The 22,372-nt window shown below is 38.3% G+C and overlaps 1 long non-coding RNA gene across 2 annotated transcripts in view; it reads left to right on the forward strand.

Annotated features, from left to right (window-relative positions):
• LOC146763814 (uncharacterized) overlaps positions 1-18,759 on the forward strand; it is a 71,299-nt gene extending 52,540 nt beyond the window's left edge. For both annotated transcript variants that reach the window (XR_014951732.1, XR_014951730.1), the window contains one exon: positions 1,760-18,759. This is a non-coding gene — a long non-coding RNA (uncharacterized LOC146763814). The remainder of the gene's footprint in view (positions 1-1,759) is intronic.
• The last annotated feature ends 3,613 nt before the right edge of the window (positions 18,760-22,372 follow it).

The raw sequence follows: 22,372 nt of genomic DNA on the forward strand, positions 1-22,372 counted from the left end.
TGTCAGGCACAATCCAGATGTAGCCACAGGCTCAGGAAGGCATTAAGCTGCCAAAGATCAACAACTAGGACACAGAACCTAGCAGTAGGTCACACTGTTCGAGTTCTTGTTAGGTATCTGTTGCTGTTCCCTGTCAGAAACAATATACTGGGCAAGAGGTTTTGTCAGAGCTTAACAGGCTTGTCAGCATGGCACTTCTCATTAAGTGACTGGAGTAATGATTTGACCTTCAGGAGAGGAGGAGGAAGGGGAAAATATATTCTTCATCTTGTCTATCATATTTGGTTTGGGTAGAAGAATGCCAAAGAGGTTCTCTGTCTTGGGAAACTTTGGCTCCCAATTTCACCTAACCATGTCAAGTCTAAGTGCAGTCTTATTATCAAGCACGTTATAAGGATTTTCATGTGTTTATAAACACTGGCCTCCAAGGAAGAAAAAGGCTTTTAATTACATGAATGTTGTAATCTTAAAGCCCACAATAAAATATTATTTTAGCTGTTTTGCATACAGATGGCTCAGTTTTAGAAAATCATACCCTTCTCAAAGGCAATTCGTACCCAAAGGTAAAACACATGACAGAAATTACCTGTCACAGTTTTTCACTCATGCAATGATTCTATGATATTTACTTGGTACTGGGGCACAGCAAAATGTGCATAAAATTATCTTCTAGTGTTCAATAATGCATGCATTTATCTTTATGCAGAGATAGTTTACCTTTTTTCCACTTGATATATTTTAATGTTTTGTCACTTAAAAAAAATTACATGAGATCCACCCAAAATGATAGATTATTATCAACTTATTATAATTTTGCTAGTACAGGCATACGGCAATCTATATCAGAGCAAGCTGAGGTTTTTTTTATTCTTCTTGGGTAGCTGTAATTTTTAGCTGCATAACATTGGACTCTACATATCATAAGTAAAACCTGTGGCTGACACGGCCCATGAAGCTCATACTTAATATGGGACCATAGCTCAATATACAATTTACTCTGGAAAAAGTCAGAGACTGGTCTTATTGCAAACTCTCTGAAAGAAGAAAGGAGGCACTTTATGTTTAAGAAAGTGACCACAAGATATTTGTAGACCTTGCAGGTGACTTTCTCTTTGCTATTGACAGATGGAGGCATGCAAGGACATATGATGGAAAGTATTTCATTGAAAAACAGTATTTCATTGAAAAACAAAGGTCCACACATGGCACAGGGGAGCAAAGCCTGGCTGCAACTTGTCAGTGTGCCTCTGGCAAGGCTCTTGTATTTCAAAGGACATGCTATGTGGTACAGATAAATTGTCTCTTCTTGCCTTGCTTATAGCACTGCAGAATGATAATTACCCTGCTCAAGGCCTCACGTGCTGAGTGCTTTGATTAGAAGAGCAAAAAATCAGACCAACCAGCTGCATCTTGTATGTGGAGCAGGAGAGCGGCATTGTGCTAAGCTCATTTCTGTGAGAATCTACTGTATAAAACACGTGTGTATTTCTGTAATTAGGGGACAGAAAACAGAATATGTCTGTGATGAGACTGGATAGCAGAGTATATCAGAGTACCTTCTGCAGAGTACACCAAAAATGCAAGAAATTGTGGCTAGCTTTTAAAAAAGATTTTGGCAACTCAGTTTCAAGGTATTCTGTATTTTCTAGAATGCAGTCATGCACCCAAGCTAGACACAAATGTCACTGTCCTTTTGATTTGCTTTCTCTCTTTCTCTCCTCTCTCTGATAAACATTGTCAGATGTTCTTTATGTTTTAGAACTACCAGCTGCAAAAAGGTAACAGGAATTGCCTGAAGAAAATAGCACACTCCAGCATGGTGTGGATGAATGGAGGCAGAGATCTCTGAGGTTTGCTCTTGGGGAAAGAGGTTTATTGGGGGTGCAGGAGGGTCCTGCCTTGTGCTCCCAGGTATAGCACGTGGCCGGCCTGAGAGCTTCGGGGAGGGGAGAGACAAAAGGAGGGTCTAGGAGAGGGGAAGTTCCAAGAGGGGGGAAGAAGTTCCAAGAGAGCGCATGGCCCCTCGAAGCCCCCTTATCAGGGGAGCTTCGAGGTGGGTTGGGATGAGGCATATCCAATGGGGTTACATGCACTGATGTTTTAGGGGAGGGATAGAGGTGTGGGATGAATCATACATATTTTGGGGGGTGGGATGGAACAGTCCATTTCACCCCAGGACCCATCCAAAGGCAGGGGCATTGCTCAGCTAGCTGGGAGGACTGTTCTCATCCCGATGTATTATTTATGAACAATCATATTTATCTATCATCTGCAACAATTGCCCTTAACCTTTTCCTTTACCTTTTCACCTAAAATTCTTAACAGGGCTAGTGTTTAGGAAGGAATAAAAATCAAAGGCTATAACCACAACGAGTATAGACAGGTATTTGCCAAATATCATGCCTAACTATATCCACAGCCTCTGTAGCAGGCTGCCTTACACCTCCAGATTCCTCGCTCTTGTCCCCAGATTATCTTAACCAGAGGTCTCCAAGTGTGCCAGCTATTTACTTCCCTAAGAAAGTATGCAGGGGAGAGCCAACTGATAACACAGTACATGTCACTTGTCAGCCCAGAACAAGAACAACATTTCTAAATACTTTGTTATTAATAACATTGGATTACCTGGTTGTTAAAAGAAATGAAAAGGTCATACTATGTTCAAACATGACTTTTCATAAGAGCAAGATATAAACTTCAAGTTAAAAGTTGTCAATGTTTCTAAGAACTAGAAATGAATTAATTTCTCATTGTCCTCTCTCCATGAAACAAAGATCTTAAATGATACTTACCATAAGCAAGGGAGCTTTTAAACAATATAAAATTGATTGATTTATGCTCTCATATACCTTCTTTTTCTTTTGTCAAAAGTTTAAGGAGCATTACTGGATTACTCCTTAATGCACTTAAGGAGCATTTCTACAATTTTCTCATTTGTTCCTAGTTTTGGTGAAACACTACCTCCATTCCTGAAAGTAAAAACAAGGAGAAAACTGATCATATCAGATAAAAAAAAAGTATTTTAAAACCCTCAAGATTTAGACTAAGTCTTGCAATTTGATAAAGGGACAATCTGAGAATATTAGACCTTGTGTTGCTTGCATGAAAATCTGTCCAGCTTTGGCCAAATAGCAAACTAATATAAATGCCTTTTATAGGAAAATGTAGGAACACTTGAGCTAAGTCTGAAAACAATACAGTGCCATGCAATTATGGTTACTTGGGTCCCAGTCCAGTGTTTCTGAGAGGCACTGCATTGTATTTACACCCTTTATTGCTGCCTAAATTTCTGCACAATCTAAGTAAAGCAAGCAAGCACCATCTGGTTTTGTGCATTCAAGCATTTCCCCTAATTGGAGCTGGCGGACAGGCTTAGTTTTAAGCAGCAAGTCATACCATTGATCTAAAAAGTTTCATAAACATGAATCAACAGATCAGAAGGGAAATAGATTGTGCAGGAAAAGAGTGCAGTGAACAGCTAAGAGACCTATTTCTTTCTACCAAAACACTAACAATGAGTGATAAGCAAGCTGTCAGTTCTGTACTCTTGCTATGTTACTTCACGACAGAATTAGACAGCTCCTTGCTTCCCTGATTACTCCCTGTGAATCTCTACACATTTGTACCATCTGCCCTTGGCTGGGCTTAGACCAGCCCTGACTAATAGTTGTATGTTTGTTTATCACATACAGCCTGAGAATCAGAAAAAATCTTACAACTGCAGTTAGTGATATGGTATGATGAACAGTTATCAATGTTTTATAAGGTTTCTTCTGACCAGCTTTGCTGCTTTGAATCTGATGGCAATAAATGCTAGCAAAACAACCTCAAGAGATGCAAACATGAGGAAGGAAACAAAACAGTAAGCTGCCTTTATCGGATGGGTGCTAAAATTGCAAAACTCTACCATAATTCTCCTCAAATATGTGATGATGAAAAAGGTTGAAAGAGAAAAAGCCCCATTATTCTGTGCAAAATATTCAGTGCAAATCTCTAAATCAAGCAGCCGTAATGGTTAGGAGAGGTCCTTCATAAATAAGTACTAAAATACATAGCCTTGTGTGTATTTTCAGTATGTAGAGATACCACAAAAATTATTCAAATTACTGCCAGAATAAAGCATGAGTTCATCTAGGTCATCTCCCTGCCTATCACAGTATCCATGTCACTTGGTGATTCTTGTCTAATTCATATTTAGTTTAACTGATGAGGCTTCAACACTATTTTAGGCAATTTAAACTGGAGACAGATTACCTAATGCTTCTACCACATTATCTCTGTAGTTGTAATCATACCCACTACTTCCTGTCTTCTCTGCAACAGTGTATTCCTTTCCTTTTTTCCTGCAAATTTGAAATTGTACCACTCCTTCCCACAGTCTTTACTCCTCCAGACTAAACAACTGCCTTTTCTTCCATCTTTCCAAACAGGTCATGTTTCAGACCTTTTGACCTGTAACTTTACTGCAGTACTTATCACACAAGGACATTATTCCCTGAAATGTTGCAACTTAGATATACCAAAGTTAGGCAGGCTGCCCAGTGGAGGCAGCAATTCATTAGGTTAAAACCATGCTACTGTGCTGCTGATTCCTCATCCTCAGCTTGCCGGTTTGTTTTAATCATCCATTGGATGTCACCATAAACTTCTTAATCCTCTTCCCCATACATCTGAGCAGCACATAGAGCAGCCAAGCCACACACACCTCCTAATGGGAATTCCTGTGGCCCTTTGTATAGACAGTTAATATCATTCAGAGTTATAGCTGAAGCCCTTTGCAGGCTTCACAGGTGCCTGACCTCACTTTTTGTTTAAAATCACTTAGCAGCATTCAGGTGGAAAGGCTGATCAAAGGACCTGGGTTTATAAATAATTTCTCCCTGGCATCATTCCAGCTCTCTAGGAGAAGAGTTGAACCTCCCTGGTGTGGTCTGACAAGTACAACAGCTTTTTCTGAAATCCTTGCTGTTTTCCATTCTAGCACACTGACATTTTCTTTATGGATAGAGATCAGAGCTGACCACTGCTAGGAGTACTAGGTAGTTCTAACTAGGCATGTAATGAATTCCAGTGGATAGAAAAGGGGTAAGAGAAACACACAGATTTATGAAGATGAAACACAGGTAGTGCTGCTCTATAACAAAAGTAATGGTTTTGTGGAGGATGCTGAGTTTAGCCTTTTGGCTGCTCTAATGGAACAAATTGGTAGAAACTATGCGTACAAAGTAGAACCAGGCTGCAGACACGTAGGGGTTGTACATTTCAAACATCACCTTCTGATTCATGTATTTTAGGCTGTCTGTATATCTAGAAAATGGGAAAGCTACTCCTGACTGTAGTGGTGGATGACTTTGAGATCACTGTAAGTGTAGGTAGGTAGAAAGTATTTTCATCTCTGTTGCACAAGTGAGACCTTAATTGTGCACTTCCATGGTTCAGTATATATCTGCTATACAAAGTCTAATAAAACTGCTCCAAGACAGTCAGTTTCTTTTCCTTACCACTCAGTTGTACTGGAACATTTTATAGAGGAAAGCCATACCAAAGGAAAAAAACATGTTATTAAACATTAAAACAGTGTTTGCTTTCACTCACAGCAGCTGGAACAATTCTTTCCCAGGAGACTTTCCCACAAGATCTGTTCTCTCTTAAAATGCTCACTTACTCATTACTTTCACTTCCTTTGTCTTGGAATTTCTAAGCAAATTATTACTTTAAGGTTTGCAGAAAATATTTTTCTTTTTCTAAAGATGATGTTACTTGGACTCTCTGACTCAATTTTCTGTTTGTCCAGATGCAGAGCAAATTTGTATAAAATTCTAGATATCCTAAAAACAAATAAGGATATTCCTATAGGGTAGCTACACCACATTAAACATATTTTGTAAGGTTTCTGTACAGAAGAAAATACCCATGATTTTATGGGTGGTTCTGATTTTCTCCAGAAAGAGCAATGACCTATGTACCTGGATTTTCCTAGAACAAAGAAAAGGTATTGCAAAGCTCTAGATGTCTTGCAGGCAAACCTTGTTCTAGGTTCTCTGTGTGACAGCTCTGATAATCTTCCTTGAGAACAATTCTGTATGTTTGGAACACATGAAGCTTGATGTCTTTGGAAGGAGGAATATATTAATCAAATAGAAGCAATTTTGAAAACCGTTTCATTCTCTGAAACTTCTGAAGCTTTCTGAAGATGTTTAGCAGCAAGACAGAATTTGCTGGGAGTTACTGGTGTTCCAATCATGCTCTGATTGTCTTGGTTATGCTCAAAAGTCCTAAATTTAATGTTTGAGTGGGGACAGGACATTGTTGCTGAAGTACATTCCATTTGGGGAAAAAAAAATCAGGAGTCAGAAATAGATCCGGAATCAAATAGAGTAAAAAAGTAGTGCTGGAAACTGTTGAAATCAAATGCTGAATCAAATGTAAATGTTTACTTCTAAAATAATAATAGATATTGAACTAATAACAATGACACATGGAAATATTTCAGGATTAGTTTTTATTTTCACCATGTAGCTTGATGCTCTTTCACTTCTCTCAGTCTATAGGAAAAGGATCTTTGAGTATCTGAGAATCAACTCTTTTGACTTTACCTCTTGTGTAAAAAAAGCAAGAAATATGGTTTACGGAGAACATGACAACTAGGAGGTGAAACCTGTGTTAGTATCTGATAGGCCTTGGAACCGTGAAATACTGTCTCTCTGCAGGAGTTGTCAGAAACCTTCAACCGCTCCTAGGCATTCTCTGGCACACAGAGAAGCCTTTAGGGATAAAAGCTATGCAAGTGCCTACATGCAATGTAGGAGGACATGGATTTAATTATAGCTCTTCCCTGAATCTGTATGCAGACTGGCATTCCTAGTATTAGCTGATCTGTGCTTTTCGCTCTTATCCTCTGCTAGGATATAAAGCAAAATTCAAGAGAACATAGAACAGTCTCTCATCTGATCTGTGTGGCTGCCTGGAGTGAGGCATTATGAGCTCCAAACTTTTCTAAAAAGAGGAAAGCCCTTTAAATAAAGCCATCTTGCATCCAATGAGGGGGAGCTTTGTTTCCTCAACGTGACCAATCTTCTGGGGTGAGCCAGATAATGTTAGTGCCAGAGTAGTAAGAAAAAGAGGGGGCACCTGTGCTTATCATCTGTACTTCAGTATGCTGCAACAATACTTGGAGAACTTCTGGTTATCTCCAGCCAAAAAGTGCTCCAAGAGATAAGTATCATTATTTGATGTTTCTGCCAACCTCTTCCACTTTTCAAAGGCACTATGTAGAGGCTTGCATTAGTTGTGCTCTAACATGGGATCAGGGCTGTCATCCTGGAATGGAGTGCTCAAAAGTACTTAAGATTTGTCTAATTATACTTCAGATGTTTGAAAGATGGAAGTGGTATTTATCTCTGAACTTTGCATTATGAAACTGCCATTTGGCAAATTAAAAGCCTTCCTTCTCTCATCAAACACTTACAGAGAAATTCAGGCAGTGTAATTTCACTATGTCAAGATCAAGAATAGCCTTACTGTTAGTCATGGAAGTGAAAAAATGGATTCTTAAAATCTTGAAAAGTGAGACACAGAACTGGTGTTTAGCCCAGCAACTAAAGTCATAAGCTGAAATCTTGGGGTTTTTGAAAGTTCAGCTGCATGGCAAACTCTTGGTATTCAACCAACTCAGATCATACAATCATAGAAATAGAGAACCATAGAACGGCCTCAGTTGGAAGGAATCTTAAAGACCATGGCATGTAAAGTGAGCCTTCCACTAGACTAGATTATTTAGAGCCTCATCCAGCCTGGTCTTTAGTACCTCAAGGGCTGTGAACTCCACAAATTCTCTTGGCAACCTGTTCCAGTTCCTCACCATGTTCACACTAAAGAATTTCTTCCTAATATGTAATGTAAACCTACTCCCTTTCAGTTTAAAACCATTGCTCCTTTGCAAAAAGTCCCTCTCTGGCTCTCTTGTGACCCTTCTGGTAGGGGTAGTTAGGTGCTGGAAGGTGCTGGAAGGTCTCCTGTGAGCCTTCACTTCTCCAGGATGAATGACCCCAATGGTCTCAGCCTTTCCTCACAGGAGAGGTGCTTCAGCCCCGTGAGCATCTTTGTGGCCTCCTCTGGACTTGCTCAGGAAAGTCCATGGCCTTCTTTATGCTGTGGACCCTAGAGCTGGATGCAGTGCTCCAGGTGGGTCTCACCAGAGCAGAGTATAGGGAAAGAGTCTCCTGTCTCAACATGCTGGCCACACTGCTCTGGATGCAGCCCAGGATACAACTGGCTTTCTGGGCTACAAGTGCATGTGATTGAATAATATTGGGGTTTTTGTCCACAAACACCCCATGAACTTCCTCCACCCAGACTGTATTTCTGCTTGGAATTGTGCCAACCCAGGTGAAGGACCTGGAAGTTAGATGTGTTTAACTTTGTACAGATCCACCCCTTGAGACTGTCCAGGTCACTTTGGACCCCTTCCCTCCAGTATAGACACCCCACAGCTCAGTGTCATCAGTGAACTTGCTGAGGGTGCCCTCAATCCCACTGTCATGTCACTGGAAAACATGTTAAATAGTGTTCCCAACACTGATCCCTGAGGGACACCACCAATCTCCACTTAGATATTGAGCTGTTGATTGTAACTCTTTGATTGTTACTGTCCAGTCAATTTTTTACCAAGTGGCCCATCCATCAAATCCACATCTCCAGTTTAGAGATAGGGATGTTGTGCCAGACAGTGTCAAATGCTTTGCACAAGTCCAGGTAGCAGATGTCTCTTACCCTGCCTTCATCTGCCACTGCTGCAAACCCATCATAGAAGATGACCTAATTTGTCAGGCACATTTTGCCCTTACTGAAGCCATGTTAACATGGTGATTGGCTGTCAACAGTCACCTTTTAGTTTTCCATGTGCCTTAGCACAATTTTCAGGAGAATCTCCTTCATGTTCTTACCTGTCAGTAAGACTGACAGGCCTGTAGTTCCCTGGGTGTTACTTCTTTCCCTTTTTAAAAATATGGCATTTTCCAATGTTTGACTGGACTGCCCCAACTTCTCAAATATGATGGCTGACGCCTTAGTAACTTCCCGAAGACTCATGGATGTATGTCATCATGGACTTGTGCACCTCCAAGTTCATGAACCTATCATGCCCTACAGCAGGCAGTTCTTCATTTTCCCAGTATATTGAATATTGAATATCACAAGTATGGACTCAATGTCAAGAAACATGTGAGAAGACAGAAAGCATTTCTAAGGCATCATCCCAAAAGAAAAGACACAGTTCAGCTCTAGAACATTAAATATAGACCCCTAATGGATTTTTTTTTACCTTCAGTGATTGATATAGCCTGGCTGGTACAGCACTTTGCAGTTCTGTTCAGGAAAAGTCACACTTCAGAAATAATTAACATGGATATTTCTTCAATATACTTAACAGAACTGTGGAACTATTGAAAGCCTACAAAAATCCCATGTGTGTGTCAAGTAGTAGCTCAATCCATAAAATATACCGCTGAAGCAAATGGGACAAAATTTTGTGATACTGTAACATCCTTGCTGATGGCATAAACACCTCCCATTTATCATCAATGGATATAGATTATATAAATTGAAGGCAGTAGAAAGACAAGTATATTCAAAGGTCCTCAAATCTTAAAATATCACACGAGATTTCAAGAAAACTTTCAATCCTATGTTTAAAGCCTGAACTCCACCTTCCTTAACCAGATGAGGAAATAAATTATATTTCTGCACTGAATTACTCCCTTCAAAGCCAGTCATTATTAGCTCAGAAACAGCTGGGGAATTTCAGCAGGTCCCATAGCTTCCCTTGTCTCTCTGGTCTTCTTGGGAAAATATAGTTAAGCTCCCCAACATTTACCAGATTGTGTTTTGGACTGTTTTTTTTGGTTGTGGTTTCTTTTCTTTTTTTTTTTTTTTCTGAAGGCTACTGCATAATACTTATCCTCAAATGCTCAATCAATCCTGAGACAGAACAATAGTGTAATTTCACACTGAAAGCTTAAATTGAAATATTATCCCCTTGTGAAAGCCCAGTCTAAAGCATAAACCACTAGCTGGCTGTGCCCAAAAGGCTGTATCACATTTGCTCTAGAAGTGTCAACTTTTAGACTGTTGACACTATCTCAATCCTCAAGTAGGACAGCCACAGATTTGAACAAAAGACCAAGAAAAGGATCATGTCTTTCAACACTTAATACAATTAATTTGACACAATTAAAGAGAATTTTTGTGTTTGTGGACAAGAAATCTTTTGTTTCCAGATGCCAAAGCTAAATGATGAGATATTGTACTAACTGCAAAAGTAAAATACTACTCACTATTACTTCTAACCTAGCTTTGGTATTAGAACTAAGCTATTGTATGTTCTAGCTTCTGAAAGTCTGAAGTGTGGCTAGTTTATGGACATTCAATTAAGACCCTCTGAAAGTCACGGATGTCCCATTTACAGAGTAGCTTATAACTAAGAGCCAGTGTCAGGGACCCCACCAATCTTAGGCAAAAATTTGGAAATCCCCTTTTTTCTACCCCAGTTCTTGGCTGTATATGTATGGTACAAGCACACAGCTCCCAGGTCCTGGAGAAGCTACACATCCCTAAAACAGTCATTTCTCAAAGAATACTTCCCCTTTCCCAAGGAAACCACTGGAATTTTTACCATCTTTCCCCATCATCACTTTCTAACTACCTGTTGAGAGATCTGTTCCTTGTATGACGCAGTATTTTTAGCTCTGTTAAGATTCCACCAGGATTTTTGCTATCCCATCCCAACTCATCCTATTCCATCCCACCCCATCCCATCCTGTCTGACCCTGTCCTGTCCCATTCTGTCTCATGCATTTCTTCCACCAGCTCCCTTTTCACTGTGCACAGTTTGCAGTTCACCAGTATGGGAAAGCTTTTCAAGGGAGAAGAAATCACCCATAGCTATGTTCTTATTTTTCTGTTGAAAATTATATTTAATTGCCGGCAATGCATAACTAATGCAGCTATAAAAAACAACACAGTTTTCTGTTTTCCCTCATATATCATTGATAAAGCTGCCAGCTAAAGTTTTTCTTTTCTACTTTGGTCCCTAGAGAGCATGACTGACCTAAAAGGAACTTAGTTGCCTTTTAGAAATATTGGTATGTTTGAAGTCATGATGAAGGACAGATGGAATTAAGATCCCACAGAGCTCTTTTTAGAAAGAGTTTTCTAATGACAGCTGGATTTTAGCCAAGCCATTGTCTCTGTTTCTGAATGTTGACAGCAGCAACACTAAGCAAGTACCTATATCTGGTCAGATCTGATCAGATGACAATCTCAAGAACAAATGCAAATAAATTGTTCCAACATTCAAAAAAAAAAAAAAAAAGAAAAACATGGCTTGTTTAGGTAGCTATTACTCCTTTTTAAAAGTAGTGTTTGTGCTTTATTTCAGCAGAAAAAGTATTAGAAAAAATAAGGCTGCATTAGAAGGAAAGTATTCAGGGAAAAGGGAAAGTGCTTAGGAGGTAAAAACAAATCTATTTTATAAAGAAATGTTCTTGTAAAGAAATGCTATAATGGAAGATGAGAGCATGTTTTAAATCTCCTTTTTCAACAGTTATTGACAGACATTTGAATATTGCCTTTCCTGCTCTCTTCAGAAGCAAGCAACAAGATTTAGCTTTGGGTCACTCAACATTAAAATATTTATTTTTATTTTTGGAATCACAAGCATTCTTAATTTCTTCAAATTTGAAGGGCTCCTTCTTTGGAGCTATTTTCTCTCCTCTTACCTACCATTGACTGCCTTTCTGCTTCCATTCCTTGTACATTTTTCAGGCCTCCTCTCCTCTCTATGCTTTCTTATTAGAATGCAAAGAATAAATCTCACTTGCTGTCAACTCCAATTTAAATTAAGCCACATTTTGGCCTTTTTAGTTGAACAATTTTCTCATATTTATTTTCCTTCAATTTGGAGTTTTCCCAAAGACTGCCTTGCAAAAAAAAAAAAAAAAAAAAAAAAAAGCAGAAGATAGGATTAATAAGTATTAGGATCTATGCTGCTACCTCTGAGTTTCTTTGACTCTTTGTTCTCTGCTTGAGCCTTGTGCATTAATCTTGAAGAGTGTGCTGGTTCCTTGAAATCCTTGAATCCAAACTGAGAGATTCAGGACCTCTATCAGAGTGACTGTGAAACTTTTTTGTCAGTACAGTTGTATAAACTTTATTTTCAAAAAAATATTTAGATGTTCTAAGTAGATTTTTCAAAAACCTTTGAAAACCTTTGAACCTCCTGGTTCTCTCTTTGGAAGATCAGAATGTTTTTGCAGTTCCACAGACAGTTTGTAGTCATTTAAAGGTGTGCTCACAATTTTTTTCTAATTATGTCAATAAATAAGGAAGGCCACCTCCTTTACCTAACATCTTGACAAAAAACCAGAACTATGGCACAGTCTGAGCTGCTCCAGTTAAGAGTAAACTGAATGGTGCTCCTTGTTCAAGAGTGAATTGGCTAGGCTACACCAAAGTGGCTCTATCAATGAGTTTATCCTTATGATAGAGTTTAGCTGCTGAAATGTGCATTTCTGCTATGTCACCAAAACAAATTAGCCTCCAGTATGAAAGTCATTATTCTTTAATCTAATACTGCAAGGGACTTAAACATTCAGAGCTTAATGATGACATTCCTTTCCAAATAAACCTATTTTACTACACAAGAGAGAGACCTTGACCACTTGTCAGAGAAGAGGCCCAGGAAAAGCTAAAGTGTGAGGACATCAGATCAATCAATAACTTTCCTTGCAATACAATAACATGTACAAAATGATTAGATCTCTTGTCCAGTGACTTCAACACCTAAAAAACAAATGGCTAAAGTCTGACATTTAGAACATTTCTTAATCATGGCTGATCAAAAGTAGCAAAGGTTCCCAGGTATAAATAGAAAATTAACTTGGAAGTGTCTAATAATAATGAGCAGGAGGCTATTTATCAGGACAAAATAAATATATCTCATGCTGAGAACACAAGTCTACACGTTCCTAACACAGATGGCCAGTGAAGGAATGCTGACAAAACAGAGCTTCTAGACATATTCATCAGCTGGAAGCCAAATGTCAGGCATTGCCACAACAACTACCATTAATGCATTTCACATCAATGGCATCAATGCTATTTTCCAAGAAATGGGTCACACAGACATAAATATAGAGATTTTGTAGGTAAGGACTATGTTACAAGAAATGTCTTATCTATGAAGACTAAACTAAGAGGGGAAAGTAACTTGCTCAGGGTAGAAAGACAAGCCATATCTCCTAATCAGAATTGAAGCAAATCCAAAACCTCTCAGTCCTTACATACAACACTGATTACTCCCTCTGTCCATAAGAAAACAAAGGCAATGAGAAAAATAAAAATACCAGTAAAAGGATGATGTAAATTAGACCAAATTTGCTTATTTAAATATCAGAAAGGTATTGTGTATGGCAGTCAGCATTCAAAATCTGTTTAATACATACATTAAAAATATAATTATTTGATTAATAAACAGTATAATTACACCATAGATAGATTCATGCTGCATACTAAATTGCATTATTTTATTACTTTTCATACATTATATCTATTTATTAAGACCTAGGGAAATGGAAAGTTTTAGTAATGCAGACCATCAAAGAAAGCTTATATCTGTATGGCCAAACTCCCCAAAAAGTGTGAAACAAGTGCTTTTAGAATAAAGATACAAAAACCTCTCATGTTTCTGAGAAAAAATAGAAAATACACAGGAGAGCCTTTTGTGTATTTTTACACCAGGATGTGGAAGTTACATAACTCTACATAGCATGTCGGTCTTTCATGTTATACAGGAAAAATTTCCCTAATTAGTCTGTCAAATGTACTAAAATTAGAAATAAACTTCAAATCCATTTTTTACAGAAAACATTTTTAAAAGCAAATGCTGGCAATATAATTTAGAAATAAGCTTTCATTTTTCCTTCTTCAGTAAATAAAAATTTCCTATATGCTCCTTCTATTTCTTTCAGAAAAAAAAAAAAAAAAAAAGGAGAAAAAAAGAAAGAAAACAAAATTCTTGGTGCCAATATATTTCCACTTCAGTCATTAAAGTCCTATTTTCAAGTCCTGAGTCTCCCACCTGAGTGCTCACATGCTGCTCTTCAGGAGTGCCCACTTATGATGGGCTTATGAGTACTAGTGTAAAAACAGGAAGTTTATTCCTGCTAGTGTAGTGTCTAGGTCCAAAAGACTTTCCTTTTTCTATAAAACTCTCAGCCCTTCTTTTTAAAAAATATTTTAAGTGGTTCATAACATCATAAATCTTTTCACAGATGGCAAGTAGGATGAGTGGCTAGCAGAAGGATTTTGTGACTAATTAAACAAAAGCAGATCACAGGCATGTCAGCTAAGTTTATGGTCTTGAGATTTGGCATTCTAAAGACAGCCTGTGGTTACAATAAGGGGTTCTTCAAAAGGCAGGCTACATTTCTTGACTCGAGGCATTGACACATGCTGAAAAAACCTCCTTTCTTAGCTCAGTCTCAGAAGAGACGGCAATGGTGTGATCTCACAACAGTTTATGCAAGAAATCCTGCATCTTTGTGACTGCACTGCATGCTTAGAAAGAAAAGCAAAATCAGTAATTATAAAGCTGCCATCAGAACAGGGCTGTGAGAAGACTGCTTCACTGCAACTTCAGATCTGACACACAAGTTCTAGCAATTATATCCACTTCCCTGTAAGTGTTCCTAAAAGAGAGTTCCAGGTACTACAACGAAGATAAACAATCTACAAAAATCAGCATTTTCAAAGCCACTTTCCAAGCATAAAGATGGGACCCTTTAAGCACAGGACAAAACTGGGTCTATGCCACACACAACTTTGAGAACTTTAGCAGCCTCTCCCTGTTCCACCCCAATTATCCTCTGATTCAGCATCATCTGAGAATGTAGGCTGCAACCATTTTTTGTGCTCAAGATGGATGACCACAAATGTGCCTTTCACATCTGCACATGGGCTTTCTTTTGGCTTTGCCATCGGCCTGTGACTGGAGCCTATAATGAAAAATTGTGGAAAAATTCTGCCTACTGCTGCCCTATACATGAAACTGCAATTTAATGTGTACAAATACCTTTTCTCACAAAGCTGAAATTCTAAATTTATGTGAATGCTGAAGTAGGTTGTCAAAGGTCCTCTGTGAAAGTGGGAATTATGAGAGTTACTGAGGAAATCTTATTGCAGAGGGCAAAGGATTCATTCCTGTCTGTTCTTTATTCTTGTGTGACTGCACTGCATTGTATTTTTTTTATAATAAAATGATAGGCTGTGCTGTCCCTATCATGCTGAAATAAAGATCTGGATACAATTGCCAGACATCTTGGTCAAATGCACAGAAATCCTGCTGAGACTGGACAAATTTTGATGAGTCTGCATTGTACACAAATGTCATGCAAAATCCCTTACTTTTGGCAGCACTGATCTTCTCAATGTTTCCAGTTAAGAACAGGTCATATCCTGTAGCATCCTCTACTCACACATGCACACACTGATAAAGATGAGACATGACATTTGTGCTAGGGACTTTAACTGCAGATGAAAAATTCAATCATTTCTGGCAGCCCTTTCCATTCTAATTTCTCACAAGACTTGCGGGTGACCCATTAAACTTCCTTCAACTCTGCTTTAGGAAATAAACTGATCCAATGCTTCCCGCTTTATCCTGTGATTCTAAAATGCTTGTATTGCTGATTTGTGGAGACAGAGCTGTGGTTATTCAAGTTCAAATTAATGTCTTACTTGATTTACATAATCAAGACAGTCTCTGTATACATTTGTATTTTGTCTTGAAGAAAGCTGCCTATATCACTTTCATTCCCTGTTACCAAGTTGACTATGTGTCAAAGCACAATATGGCCTTTGGAAAACTCTGCTCGCCTTCTCACTGCATCTCTGTGTTTGTGTTCTACAAAGAAAAAGAAAAAGTGCTCCTTTTAGTGTAGCATCTCTAATCTCACATAGTACAATCAGGCTATTGTTGGTAAGGTTTCACTGTGGGAATTTTTTGTTTGTACTTGAGATTATAATTCCAGGCAGAACCTGACTTCCCTGAGTTTTATAATGTTCCAGAAGTCTTCTGTAAAATGAAAACACAGCTGCCTTTTTTCAATGTGCTTCTTGAAAGTCCTTCTGGTCCAGACTTCCAGTAGCAACTGATAAATTTGTTAAGCACCAAAAATGGCAGAGACATGAAGAATGGGAAAAAGGAAGAGTACTGTGCAAGATAAAAATCTGTATTTAAGAGAGAAACTGAATCTATGTGACAAATTATATAAAGGAAATTCTTAATTGCTCACATGCTAAAGTAGCAACTCCAGGTAACTGGAACATAAAACCACCCTGTAACTGGTAGGAATTGTGGGAAACCCTTGTGCAAAAGATCAATGACTGGAAATCCTGAAATCTTGAGTAATACACATATGAATCCTTTCACTAATATAATCTCCTAGAAGGTAGTGAAGGTCCATAAGGAGTGCTCATCTAGAAAATTATAATGAAACACTTTGTAAATATTCATGTAAATATTCATGTAAAGAACTGTAACAGTGTTAGGCATACATCCTGTGTCATGTCTGCTGAATGCTCTCTGCAGATGAAGAGAAATAATTTTTATCATTTCAAAAAGGATTGCACCAAACTGCTTTCACCAGTTTTCCAGGGCTGCATGCTATCTCACATTTTCAGAAAGAATTTGAATTTGAAAATAAATGTGAATTTTTTGGATGGCAAAATTAAGGGTATGGCAAGTGAAAAGAAAGGTAATAGAGAACAGAAAAGGTAATAGAACAGCCTCAAATCATTTGGGTGAGCTGAACACCTTAATACTAGAAACTTAAGTGGGTTTAAATGAACAAAAGCAGGCAAAAGTATCCTACAACAAATTTGGAAAGGGCATGGGGCCAAGTGGACAAGGAACTCACTAGAAATGTCAGTGATACAGTGACAGAACAGTAAAGAAGGAGTAAGAATCCAAACAGAGAGAAGTGGTAGTAGTACTGCTTCTACATGTAAAATGATGAGATCAATGCCACAATAATGGAATTCTACAGTCTGCATTTTCAGGAGATTTTGAGGAAACAAATAAAGGGTAATCTCAAAAAGGTCATCACATACTGATAGACAGCATCACAGGGCCATTTAAAGGATCCACTTACATTTGCTCCCACAGGATTTGGTGAGCCTGAATCTCCATGGTAGTAATAACAACTTAATGGTTCACTTACACTCTGCTAATCTGAAGGAGATTTAAATGACACAGGAAAAGCTACACAGACTGGATATTTTTATATCTTTACATTGTGAGTGGTGATTGTGACAGGTGAAGAAAATTATAGTCAAAATACAAATCATATATCTATGAAGCTCATATCATACAAAGTTGTGAAATTTAAGAGGTCTTAACTGATTAGGTCATACTGATTTTAAAATCTTAATATAAAGCAGAAGATCAAAAAATTTCTGAATAGAATGTATCTCCTTTCAATTGTTACTTCTAATACTGTAGAAGTTGTTGTCACTGTTTGTTGGTCTTGTAACATCTTTGTTTTCTCCTGTTTCTCATCCATGGTTTTCTCCTTACCCAACATTCACACAACTACACTCCATTCTCACAAGTTGAGACCACCATGAGGTAAGTTGCTTGGCAAATCTCATGGTATCTCTCAAGGTGTTTTATTACTGCACATTACTACAAAGAAAACGTGCAGCTCTAGGCAACCACAACAGAGTTATCATGATCCTTTGATCTCTTTCTATGAGTCAAAATTAATCAAACCAAGTGTGACCACACAGTCTTCAAAGTATGTCTAAAGATTCACTAGATGCTCAAAAGATTAATAATGCCAACCAACTACACAAGAAAGAAATAACTGGTCTCTCACCATTCCTTTTCTCTGCCCACACAGGATGTTTGGGATTGCTACAAGACAACATTTGGTGAGGTCAAAAAAGAAAAACTGGTACCATCAAGCTGTTATTCATGTATTCTCATGTCAGATTTGTTCATCCTTCAGAAAACTTTCTGGGTGAACAGGACTGGTGAGAAAGCAGATGAGGTGGCATTATGGTCAGAAGCAGTAGATAACACAATTTTGCTGATGACTTTCCTTTTATGTGGACTGAGCAAATGAAGTTTTTATTTTTTTTATTATTGGATAATGTCTCATGAGTAAGCATGAGTAAGCAACATAAATATTTGTTATACGAAACCTATCACTTACAAAGGTGTACAAAGGAATTTACGTAAATTTGAGGGGAATCCTTAATTTCTTCTCTGTGACTGCTACAAAAAGAGCAAAATTTTAAACATGTGAAGTTATACACTGGTAATTAGCAGAATATTCAGTGTCTGAGACAGAAGACAGAAGTTGACAGTGAAGCAGTGGATGAGTAATGATACATAAAGGATTGCTCTAATTGATCAGAAAATGACACAGCATAGCAAAGAACAGAAGAAAGATGTTGAAGGGAAATGAAAAAAGGGCATGTCACATGATTATGTCATCAGTGAGTAAGCCTCGGTGTTCCAATGATGTCCATGGGTTTAAAAGGTAAGTTTTGAGTTATAAACCACAGTAGGAAACTCTCAGAAAGTTCCCTGGCATAGTCTTGATGCTACGATGTACCACAGAATACAAAGAACAATTCCTAGCATAGATACAGAACAAAGTAAGGCCCATTTACTGAATCTGATTGCTGTGTGGCCCATTCAGCAGAAGATGCCCAGAAATACTAATAATTTATCCAGTTCTTTTTATTGATATTTACTTCCCCATATTACTCACAATTTTTTCCAATCTCAAACCATTTGTTGGTAAATTGATGGCATTCAACCTTCTCATAAATCTACTACATATCTTCCACTCTCATTTTCTGAGATAAGATCACTTAGTTTCTCAAGTCAATAACTTAGGAATTATCATTGACTACACCTCCCTTGTCTTTACTGACAGGTTAGATCTAAATTCTGAGCATCGTTCTTCCCACAAAATATTTCTACAGCTTAGGCTCTTCTATCTATACAGCTAGCTAAAACTCCTCTAAAAAGTCTGCTGAGTCTCATGTCAGTGCCTAAGAAACTTTCCTCCCTGGCCTTGTCCAGATTTACCTGCTTGTATCTGTCCCATATATTATTGCCAGCATTTTGACTGTTTGTCTTTCTTTTAGTACCACATCTCTGACTTCCCTTCCTCATTTTTCAAGGCCCTTCATGAACTAAGCCAAGCACAGACACCCTTGCTGACCCTTAAACCAGACGGCTAGGAATCACAAGGCACTCACTGTATACCTCCAAGATCTTACTAGAGCAATATAATTGTTCTAAAAAAATGATAGTAGCTCCCTAGAAGACCCACAATTCTTTGTGTTTTGGGGCTAAGCTTGGCTCTAGCATTATCTCAGAGTGCCAGCTTCAGAAACCCTTGCTGGCTTACTTTCTCCCACAGAAAGGAGCTGAGAATACTCAGCAGCCTCTTCCACCCCAGCACTGGTGACATGACATAGACTTAGAATAGACCCCACACTTCAATAGCTTGAGAAATTCATGTTGTCTGTTTGCTTCCCCAGAGCAACTTCACGCTCTATATCATAAAGTCATTGAAATTTCAAACATAGCTGGAGTATCATATAATTCTGCTATCAATACTTATCACATAAAAAACTTTGTTTCTTTGTGGTTCCCTCTCTGCATATAAGCATCAGCTGTCTTTTATTTCAAATTTCCTCAACTATTTGGAATTTACATTTATTTTGTCCAATATTTGTGTATGACCTGGCATAGAAGAGATTGAGGCTTCAGGAGAGAATTTCCTCACTGATTTAAACACTAACCTATTGCTTGCTCTTTCACCAGGGTGTCACTTAAACTCCAGAGTATTTTGTCCTGCAGAGTTCTGCATGTATCTCTTATGATTACACTGTATGGAGCATGTGGACACCGCCTCAATAAAACTACTCCTGCTTAAGTAGAAAGTATTTGCTGTTCTAAAGCAGCATGACCTTCGTTCACACTTCTTTAAATATTCACAGAGTCTTTCAGTTGCTGTTGCTTTCCTGTGGAATACAGCTATTACATTCCTTCTTGTCTAAACCTTCCAAAATCAGTGTTGTAGCCATTGAAAATACCACAAGCAGCTGACACAATTACTATTTTAAGAGTAGAAACACTCACAAAGTGGATCTAAACCAGCACCTTCCTCAACCACATGACAGGACAAGAAGATTATCCTGGAACAAGTCAGGAATATGAGCTGTGAATGCTGATGAGTGGTGTGCTGTGATTCCTGGGATTTGTGCAGTTAGGTTGTTGAGCAACTGCATTTCTATCTCGGGGCAGAAGCTGAGAGCAGAGAGCTCCCACCATGCATCTACAGGCAAAGGAGTGGCCACATTGCCAGAGGTGTCTGGAACTGCACACTATGGAAATCTGTGGAAACAGATTGCAGGGAAGGACTTTAAACCTACCACATAAAGGTTTTCGTGGCCTCTTGCTCTTCTTTCCCTCTGTTGTCTTCACATTTTGTGCTTACCCTGTATCTCAGAGCAGACAGAAGATATTTGGCTTGCAAGCATTCAGTTTTCACATTGGTGTTTACAGAGCATTTGTAACTTCCACAAGCCATTTCAGGAGCAGAAAACTACATACACACAAAAAAATTAAAATAAAATAAAAATTAAAGAAGGAAATGGCTTTTTCCTACTACCCATTACAGCTCACAGGATAATAGCTTTATCCTGCCAGTGGCTGAGAATCGCCTGTAAGGAAGTGAATTCCCTCATTCCCTCATTATTTTAATGTAATTTGAGTGCTCTCAGTGCCTTGCAAAGGCACTTGACACCTCAAAGGAGCAGATGCTAAATGCTCAGTACATTGACCAACTGTTACTCTCAAAATTTTTGATAATAGGGGTTATTTAAAATGCCACATATTGCTGCTCAAATATTAATAACGCTTCTTCTGAACTTTTATAAATAATATAAAAAACTCACTAGTCATAACTTTGTTATCTTCTGCAAATAACAATGCATGAGATGGACGTTTATCTTGAACTTTTTATGTAAACAATATCCTCTATCTGAGAAACTGGCAGTTTGCTACAACGTATTTGGCAACCAAAAAATATTCCACTTAATACTCACTAAGTAGCTTCATGGAACAGTCCGGCTAGTTCTCTTGAGGTTTTCAAAGCAAAACAGAAATTTTTCACTACTAGACTCAGCTTTATTTTTCATGGTAGACAGACGAAGTACTGAGGGCACGCTAATAATGTATTTTCATAAAACGTTTCCTTTTCCATAGAGGAAACAGCTGACACTGAAGATTTCTTTAATGTTTGGTAAGTATTTGGAGACAGTGGTTTATTGGTATACAAAACATCTATAAACACACTACTGCGGTATTCAAGAGGGCAGTAAGAATGAAATAAACTCTAATTTTCCCAAATTAGAAGCAGCCAGGCTCTGTTTGCCCTCAGCTGCACTTCTGCTTGGAAGGCAAGGTACAAAAAATGAGGAAAATATTTATGTTATTTAGTCCAGAAAGTACCTTGGAAGCATCTTCTCTATGGACTTTTACTTGGATGAGCATGAAAAATAATGACTCAGAAAAGCCACAAAAGGTAATTCGAAGGAGATTCTTCGACATTAATCAATGCACCAAAACGTCTATAAACATATGGGGCTGTGGAAATTTACAGGAATGTGTGGACCTTAAAATTTCATTGCATTGACCTATTGCGCCATCTAGCCTCGCCTGGAGGACATTTTCCCCTGGAATCCATTGTCATGGAACAATGCGTATCAATCAAGAAGTGGATTTAAATACACGGCATATGCAGCGGAGTACTTCCATGGGTAAAACACCCTAGTATGACAGAGGCATTTTGCAGCTTGTGTTTCTCATCTCTAAAGGCTATAAAGCCTTTAGAGATGAGAAACACAAGCTGCAAAACGAAGTATATCAGAAAAGGTACCTTTCTAGAAAAAGACATGGTCTGTAAACCTGCATACATACGTCATTAGAGAAAAAAACATCATACTGCTAAGCAGCACAAGTGCAACCTTGTGTGGGACCTACACCCTATGCAAACACTCTCTGTGTCACCAGAAAAGCCACTGTCCAGCAGCAATTTTTTTTTTCTCAGGGAAGCAGTGTGAAGAAAACAGAACTTATTTGTTCTGGTTTTCTCTGGGATACAATTAATTTCTTCTCCATAGCTGGTATAATGCTGTGTTTTGGATTCAGTATGACAATCATGTTGATAACACACTAACATTTTGATTTCTGCCAACTAGTGTTTGTTGTAATTCAGTGACTCCT

The sequence above is a fragment of the Lonchura striata genome, chromosome Z (genome assembly GCF_050655825.1).
Source record: "Lonchura striata isolate lonStrDom1 chromosome Z, ASM5065582v1, whole genome shotgun sequence".
NCBI lineage: Eukaryota > Metazoa > Chordata > Aves > Passeriformes > Estrildidae > Lonchura > Lonchura striata.